Source organism: Pan troglodytes, chromosome 17, assembly GCF_028858775.2.
Source record: "Pan troglodytes isolate AG18354 chromosome 17, NHGRI_mPanTro3-v2.0_pri, whole genome shotgun sequence".
NCBI classification, from domain to species: domain Eukaryota; kingdom Metazoa; phylum Chordata; class Mammalia; order Primates; family Hominidae; genus Pan; species Pan troglodytes.
The window spans coordinates 71,666,408-71,675,588 of NC_072415.2; the positions used below are offsets into that span (position 1 = coordinate 71,666,408).

At 40.4% G+C, this 9,181-nt stretch overlaps 1 pseudogene; it reads right to left on the minus strand.

Moving 5' to 3' along the window:
• Positions 1-2,317: 2,317 nt before the first annotated feature.
• LOC107969409 (U6 snRNA-associated Sm-like protein LSm6) lies at positions 2,318-2,579 on the minus strand (annotated as a pseudogene).
• Between the last annotated feature and the right edge of the window lie 6,602 nt (positions 2,580-9,181).

A 9,181-nucleotide genomic window follows, 5' to 3' on the forward strand; every position in this document is an offset into this window, starting at 1 on the left:
TGTGCATATAAAATAGGCCCAGCAGCCCCTGCACTGCACAACCGCAGTGGGCACCCTTCATATTAGCCCCCGGGGTCAAGCAATAGGGACAAATTTGTGCTTCATTGAAAATCTATGCTTTGCCTAGGTTCTAGAGGACCCATCTCTGGGTTATCTGATTGTCTAGGACTTATTTTACAGCTCTATGATTGTGTCTGACTAATGGCAATGCAAAATAATTCTTGGCTATAGACATGTAAATTCTGTACTATCTGGTAGAGGTTCCATTGACTTTTATCTCCTAATGTAAAATAATCTGGTTTGGGGGGGAGGCTGTTGCACATTAATTTCAACATTCCTGTACTCCCTATGTTAGTGCTTTTTAAAACTTTTCCTTTGACTTGATTGTTACACCTTGCCAGTGTAAGTAAAATCTTTAGCACAGGTTCATATTTATATCTGTATGAGTGTGGCGTTTCACCCCACAAGTATCCAAAACTTGACAGAGGGGAAGCCTGAGCTGAGAACTTACCACTCACCCCTGCTCAGGGCACATTAGCATAACAGCAGAAGCTTTATTCTCAGGACCTGGCCTTCTTTTCCCTTTTTCCCCCAAAGGGCTCCTCAGATAAAACCCTATTACCCTGGGGAGGGTGTTTCAAATACACTGGGGCTGTTAGGTGGAAGGTTTAATTCATATCTAAGTGACTGGAAGACAAGCTGGGTTTGCATTCTAAATGTACTGGAGCCTGGACCATTTGCAAGTAAATAAACATTTCACTCTCCTCTCCTTTTCTAATAGTCCTTAATGTCTGCTGACAAGTAGCTACTGAGAAATTTTCATAACTAAAGGGCAAGCTTTCGCTTTGAATGCTAAATAAGTTTCTTTAAAGATAAAAATCAAAGCCTTGACCCTCTTCCTATAGGTAGTATAGGAAGCACCAACTGTACTTTTTTCCCTGCCTGCCCTCCCTCTATTAGGGCTGCTAGAAGGCACAATGATTTTTGTATATTCACCAAAATAGATTTGGTGCCAAAATAGACCAAAGCTCAGCCAGGAATCTTAGCCTGTTGGAGCTACCTGGGAGTTCCTAGGTCTGTTATTTTGCTGAAACTAAGAAACTCAGAGGAGATGATACAATGGATAAGTGGGCAACCAGGATCTAAAATCAGTGGCTCCAGATTCATTAGGATTTCCCCCCTACACCCTGAGCAAAGCCACCCTCTAGCACACTGGTCCTCAGAGTGAAGTGTAGGAAGAAATAGTCATTTCACTTTATTATTATTTTTTAATTAATTAATTATTTATTTACTGAGACAGGATCTCACTCCGTCTCCCAGGCTGCAGTGCAGTGGCACCATCACAGCTCACCATAACCAAGGCCCAGGTGATCCTCCCACCTCAGCCTCCTAAGTAGCTGAGACTATAAGCGCACTTCAGCATGCCTGGATAATTTTTGTATTTTTTGTAGCGATGGGGTTTTGCCATGTTGCCCAGTGTGATCTTGGACTCTTGGGCTCAAGCCATCTGCCTGCCTCAGCCTCCCAAAGTGCTGAGATTACAGGCGTGAACCACCATGCCTGACCTTGCTTTATTTTTAAGTTAACATTACTTTTAGTTTGTCTTTCTCTAAAAAAGTTTAGCATTCTGTACATTGACATAAGGTAAAAGAAAATGAGTGAAACTTAAACGTGAAAGAATACTTCACAATTAAATCCACAGTTTTATACATTTATTTCACATGTCAGTGAAAACTCACCTGAGGGAAGAGAGCGACCCTCTCATATTGTTTTATACTCAGAAAACGAAAGAGAAGAGAAACCAAAGGCAGGTAGCCCAGTGCCTAGGAACCAGACCTGAAACCAAGGAACCAGACCCGAAACTAGGCCTGGCCTGCCTGACCTAAGCCTGGTAGTTAAAATTTGACCCCTGACCTAGCAACTGTTGTTATCTATAGTTTCCAGACATTGTATGGAAGGACATCGTGAAACCTCCCATTCCGTTCTGTTTCACTCTGACCACCGGTGCTCGCAGCCCCTGTCACATACCCCCTGGCTTGCTCAATCAATCACGACTCTCTCATGTGGACCCCCTTAGAGTTGTGGGCCCTTAAAAGGGACAGAAGTTGAGCACCTGATGAGCTCGGATTTTAAGACGCTAGCCTGCCGATGCTCCCAGCTGATTAAAGCCACTCCCTTCACTATCTCAGTGTCTGAGGGGTTTTGTCCGCGACTTGTCCTGCTACACACCAACTATTATAAAAACCTGGATAAATTATATCACAAAAGAAGCAAAAAATGGAAAAAGGTTCCATAAAAACTACATCCATGTATGAAAAGCATTGCTCTCTTGGTGTCGTCACATCCTTTTCTTCTGTGCACTGATGTAGAACACATGGTTTCTGTGGCTAAATGCAACCCCATGCTTATTCTTCAGTTGTCCATTACATATTTTTCTGCCTGCTCCAGGGCTATATTCATGTAGCCATCCAGGCAAGCCAGAACCCCTCAATAATCCACTGCAGAATTTAATTTTACCACAGTTGGCTGACCCAAGATTTGCTTTAAGAGTCTCCAGAGGTTTGCTTCCGAAGACTCATTTTAACAAACCTCGCGCCTGGGATCCAGAACCCTTGCTCCAGGTGCCCTACAAGCTCATCCTCTATAGACAATAGCAGCCAAAACCTTTACTTTTATTTTCTTTTTAATATTTTATGTCTATTTTACAATATAATATAACATTCTAGCAAGACTATATCATATACAGTGGTCCTTTAATATTCTTGAAGGATTGGTTTCTGACAGAGCAGGAACATCACCATCTTGGACAAGCACTGCCATTCTAAATTTCCCCTTGATCAAAAACCTCCTAAATCCAAAGGGCATCAGCCTAATGGCTAAGGTCAGCATGACCATAAACTACAAATTACATCTCCGACCAGAAACATTCCAACCATAAGATAAACCCCTCCCTGACCAGAGACATGCCAGCCCCAAGATAACCTCCCCTCCAGCCGGAGAAATGTCAGCCCCAAGATAAGCTCTTCTCCAACCAGAGATATTCCAACCCCTCCATAAACTCCTCCCTTACACAGAAACATTCCAAGCTTCTGATAAGCTCTCTCCCCAATAAATACTCTTAATTTGTAAGAGAGAGTGCTCCTGACCAAAATTGGCCAGAAGCCTCTCTCAGGTTTATTCTCCAAAATACACCTGTCTTTGACTGTTGAGCCGCTTTTTGTGTTTCTTTCCTCTTTCTTTAACTCTTACATTTGGTGCCGAAACCTGGGATGGGTGTTTGGGGTAGAGGCTGTCTTGTAGCCCTGGAAGCAGTGGACAGCAGCTGCTCATCCTGCTGGATCCTGAGAGTCTCTGGCCACCCACCCTGTGTTGTCTCTCACTTCACTTCTAGAGCAATTTGTGTGAGGAGGACAACTAACCTGAAGGGGACTGCGAGGCTCGGGCTAGGGTTACTCTCCAGTGAGCCCCCAAAACCCTTAGGTCTCAGGAATCCACCTCTGACCACCCGCAACAGGTATTTCCCTCTCTCCCTTTCTCCTCCCTCATCCTCCCTTCTCTCTCTCTCATTCTTCTAGCGCTGTCTCTCTCTGTCTCTCCTTCCTTCCCTTCCTCCCTCCCTCATGTGGCTCCAGTCCTAGAGGCCCTTTGCCAATTCCAACCAGAACATCCAACATCAGACACTAATCCAGCTGACTGGTAAGATCTGCCCTCCCCTGGCTTTCTAGTGGTAACTGGGAAAAGTAAGTTCAGCCATCCTGGTCCTAGGAGGACCAACGGGGCTAAGCTAGAGGAAATCTTGGGGATGCCCAGTTTCTTCTCAGCTTGACTGCCCTCTTTAGAAAGAGGATTCTGGGTCTCTGTCCTTTGTCTGGGGATGCCTAGAACAAAAACAGACACCCTCAGCTTCTTCTCACCAGTCCACATGGGTGCCAACAATCCCACATTCCTACATTCTTCCCACTGGACTGTCTCCTTCACAACCTTGCCAAGCTTGGCTTAGGTGTTTAGTTTTTTATTGCAACACGGCCTGGCCCCAATACAAATTAGACAATGTCAGCCAATGGCCCAAAAATGGCACCTTTGACTTTCATATTCTCAGGAATCTTAACAACTTTATAACCAGGAATGGCAAGTGGCAAGAGGTTCTCTATATTCAGGCTTTCTTCTACTTCTACCTTAGATCCCAATCCTCTCTGTGTCAAACTTGCATCCCTCATGAAATCCTTCTTCTTAGTGAAAACCCTCCCTGGGTCTCTCCCTCTTCTGAAACTCCTTTTGACCCTGCAGATGAACTCCTTCTCTATTCTCATCCCTCTGCATCCTCTCCTCGCCCATCTGAACCCTCCACGCTGGTGGCCCCTCCTGTCCCCAAGCCTTCAGCTGCAAACCCCACTCCTCCTCTTTCTCTACCTGCTACCCATTTAAAAACTGCTCAAGCCACCTCTGCCCTTCTCCCTTTCTGGGAAGTGGCTGGGGTTTAAGGCATTGCTTACGTTGTTCATGTCCCTTTCTCCATGTCTGATTTGTCGCAGATTGAAGCTATGAGTATATTCAAAAGGCCTTTATGTTTTTCTCGTCACAAATCTTGACTTCCTAGAAAAGGTTTTTCCCAGTCAACTGAATTACTTTCCTCTATTCTGCCTTGCTACTCCTGGTGAAGAACCCTAAAATGACTTCTGTTGGCCTGTGACTCCTTGGGAAAACAGAAAAGGCACCACAAATCCCATTTTGGGAAAAAATCTGTTTTCCTCATGGAACCCCTAGAATCAGAGGGAATAAGTATCTCCCAAAATCTGTCTTTGTCTTCAAAAGACTGTTTTCCTAGCCCTGTTCTTAAAGGGCCTCATCTGAAGGCCAATAATCCAATTGGAAAAGTAGAAAAAAAAAATCTTATAACTACTGGAACTTCTTTTGGTTGTCTGTGTGGCCATATATGTGTTACATGTGCAATGACTATTAAAAAGGCTCTAATTAATTGGCCTAAGGAAAATAAGTGCTTAAATCAAATATTTTTAAGGGAAAAGTAAAAGCTGTGAAATCTTTCAGTTCACTTGACTTTAATATCTTTAAAACTTACTGGTACAATAAGATTAAAAATGTCTTAAGAGTTGCCAGCATACATTTTTTATTTGCATTTATTGATCAAGCAATTTCATACTTATCTCTGCCAAATACTATAAGCTGTCAAAATTTGGCATAGAGGCTACAAAACTATAACTCAACCCAAACAGAATAATCTTTGCTTGTGTAATTTTTAATAAATGAAACATTAATATTGGTTTAATAAAGATAGCTACATCTTGAACTATTTAGTGAAATACCCTAACTTCTAATCTTGTGGCCTTAGGCAGTCTAGTCCATAGACATGAAGGAAGTTTGTTTTAGGAAAGGACTGTTATCTTTAATATAAAAAAGAGAGAGAGAATTTATGTAGAAAGAATCTTACATGGTAAATTCTTATCCTAAAGTAAATTAACTGGTTGTTTAAAGGGAGGGATGTTTACAAGTCAGAAAGTCGAGGCATGTCAGAAATTGTGTAAATCATGAAACATTTTATAAAAGGGAATTTATGCAAGAAATGTTATACAATTTAAAAGTGATTAGGCCTCCTGAATGCTTTATAAAATGCCACTATAACCCTTAGCTGTACAACTTGCCTGGTTTGCAGCTAGGTAAGACCCAGGCAACATGGAGTTAAATGCCGGAATGAGTCACACCTTATCTGCACTTCTGTCTAGGTCCTAGGCTCTATACCTAGTACATAATTAAAATCCCAAACTTACCAACAAAAGTAAAGCTTGCTAAAAGTTAACAGTGTAACATGCATGTAAGATTATTGAGAAAACAGTTTGCATATACTTTTGGCAAAAAGATTATAAAGAGGCATAAGAGTGTGACTTTTTACCTAGATTAAAAGGTTAAAGAATTGTTCTAAGTTGAATAAAATAAAAATGAAAGTTTAAGAACATTTTGGAAGGTTAATTGTAAAGGAAATGCTGGGTATAAACATATTGGCTAAAGTTGAAGGGGCATCATCCAGTTTTTCTGTAAATTGATCATTAAAGTAAGAGCACAATGGGTTTCTCTTAAAGCACTAACCTGCTCTTTAACAAAAATTATAAAGGGTTAAAAAGGGTCCATAAACATCTTACCTTACAGTCCAGTATTAAAATTGGGTAAATGTGTCTACATGGTTTTATTAAAATTGAGTTTAACATTAATAGCACACTAATATAAAGGTAAAATTTGGCTTATTTGGTATAAAGTCATAGCAGAAAGCATTGTCAAATATAAAATGATGTTTTTTGGGCTATATTTGTATAAATATGTTACTGGTATGTGTTCCAAAGTTATAGGAGACTCCTATAATTCTGACATATCTTAGTGTATGTTATCAGTAATAATTATAATTGTTATGTTTAAATTACTGTGTGCCACAAAGGTAACAGATATCCTTGTCAATTGTGACTTTATGGCTACCTTAAAACTTTTTGTCATCCATAAACAATTGTTGTCTTGTTTTGGTCCCCTTTAAAAGGTGGTTTTATAATCAGGTATAAAGCTCTAACAGGTGCTCTTGAATGCAGTTTTCTGTTAACTTTGGAGATTGTGACATCAGAATAGAGAAAAATGTTCAGGACTCTTGAAGAGCTAAAATGTTCATTAATATCAAGCAGGACAGGAATTAACTGCATGAAGTGAACTAACAGGAGACTGGAGTGATCTTTTTGACATTTTGCTTAAAATATTGCTAATCCTTTGTTTTGCTTTTCAAAGTCAAAGAAACTTTTCTTTTGAGCTATTGATAGCTTTTAACAATTTAGTATACTCCCATGAACAAAATTTGGAGCATATTTGTTTCTCTCTACCTGATTTTCTCTGGAATTTGGAAACTATTTGTGAGTATTCTTAAGTTATGGCAATATAGTTATTTGCATAAGTGCAATAAAAATCTGTTTTCTTTTGTAACAGGCCACAATTGGAAAAACTGGTTATTTTTATCAAGGCTTTGACTGGAATGGTGTGCTTTCCTTTAAGGAATCAAACTTGCCTTATGAAGCCAATAAAGCTCCTGGAAACTGGCCTCATATTCTGTGTACACAGTCCCTGTACAGGGTGTCTGATCTGTGGTAAGTAAACGATGTCACTTTCTGAACAGGCCAGGAACCCCAAGTTATCTTGGAATCTCAAGAGAGAGGAATTCACCCAACTCATAGGTAACTGATGGTACAAATCCATGTCTGAGCTTGGCTTTAAAAAGGTCTTATCTCAGATTCCTTCTACAGAACAAAGTTCCATCAAAGCCAATTTAAAAGGCCTATGTAACAAATAATTATTCTTGCTGTACTGCGTGCAAATAACTAAGCCAAGTATAATAAAGCAAACCAGTCCTACCATGATTTGTCTTTTAATAAAAATGGGAAACTGGAGAGAGAAAATTATGTCTCAAAAACTATAGCGCATGTGTTGTTAAATTCTAGTGTTGCCTAATATTTTTCAATTTTTATTATTCTCTACAGTTTAAATTAAATTCTATTTTTTCTGGCTACAAGTTTCCAAAATAAGCTGTGCTTTCCTAAAGCCCTATGAACTGAAAACTAGCGGTTTCAGCAGGCGCTGCCTCTAAGCCCCCTGACCATCACAGGAGAAAATCTCTTCACTGCTGGTGCTGACAACTAATAACTGAGAGTGCCCGGAATCCTTTGCCCCCACGTCTAGTGAGTCCATCACACTCAGGGTAATTGAGACAGTAGCTGTTACAGGAATCAACTCGTGGATACATTGCACTCAAGTCAAAGCCTGGAAAGCTGAGGAAGCAACCCCTGACACCCCAAAGGAACATTCTAAATATCAATGTAAAGAAATAGGAAATCTTAAGCTGAAAATCATAAAAAATAAAAAGTAATTGAGAACTACTCATCTTACTCAGTCTCATCCCTACCTCACCAAAGACTTTTTGTCATTCCTACCTCTCCTTTTAAGCCAAATACTAAAATGTCTAATGGAAATTATTTACTACACCACCCTTGTGGAAATTGCTTTACTCAGTCTACTATTTGCAGTAGGACTATATACTCTAGCACCCTAAGGGTGAAATATCAGAAGAGAATCTCAATTACTGTAGCATTTTGCTTAATTATTATCCTCATAGTAGGAATAATAGTTATATCAGAAAATAACACATGGGCCTTTCCAATCATGCACCTCTGCCTCTTATTAGGTGAGGAATGTTGTTTCTATATCAACCAATCAGGCCTAGTAAGAGACGCTGCTGAAAAACTTAAAGAAAGGGCTAAAAATCTAAGGAAATACCAAAACAACCAAATAGATTCTTGGTTTGGGAACAAAATCATAGCATGGGTCATCCCCATTCCTGGGCCCTCTCCTAATAATGTGCCTAGGACTAATGTTCTTACCCTGCCTAATTAACCTTTTTCAAAGATTTTTAACTGACAGGCTCATGGCCATTTCACAGACAACTACCCAAAAACATCTACAGATGGCATTACTCCCCTGCGGTCAATCTGAGACCAGAAAACTCTCCATCCCCTCGTCAGCAGGAAGTAGCCAGAAAGAATATGCCACTCCTCATCCCTTTTATAACTATAGAGTCTGAATTGACTGAGCAGGGGCATCGCCATCTTGGACAAGCACCGCCATTCTAAAGTTCCCCTTGATCAAAAACCACCTAAATCCAAAGGGCATCAGCCTAATGGCTAAGGTCAGCATGACCATAAACCACAAATGACATCTCTGACCAGAAACATTCTAACCATAAGGTAAACCCCTTCCTGACAAGGGACATGCCAGCCCCAAGATAACCTCCCCTTCAGCCATAAACATTCCAACCTTTCTGTAAACTTCTCCCCCACACAGAAACATTCCAAGCTTCTGATAAGCTGTGTCACCAATAAATACTCTTAGCCTGTAAGAAAGAGTTCTCCTGACCAAAAAAAAAAAAAAAAAAAAAAAAAAAAATATCAGCCAGAAGCCCCTCTCAGGTTTATTCTCCAAAATGAACCCGTGTTTGACTGTTGAGGTGCTTTTTGTGTTGCTTTCCTCTTTCTTTAACTGTTACAGTTTCAAGTCCCCAGCATATGCCAATATCTGTGCACACTCAAGTCCAGCAGTCAGACCTCCAGACTGGAACTCCTCCTACATGAAGAGCCAGACCTTCATA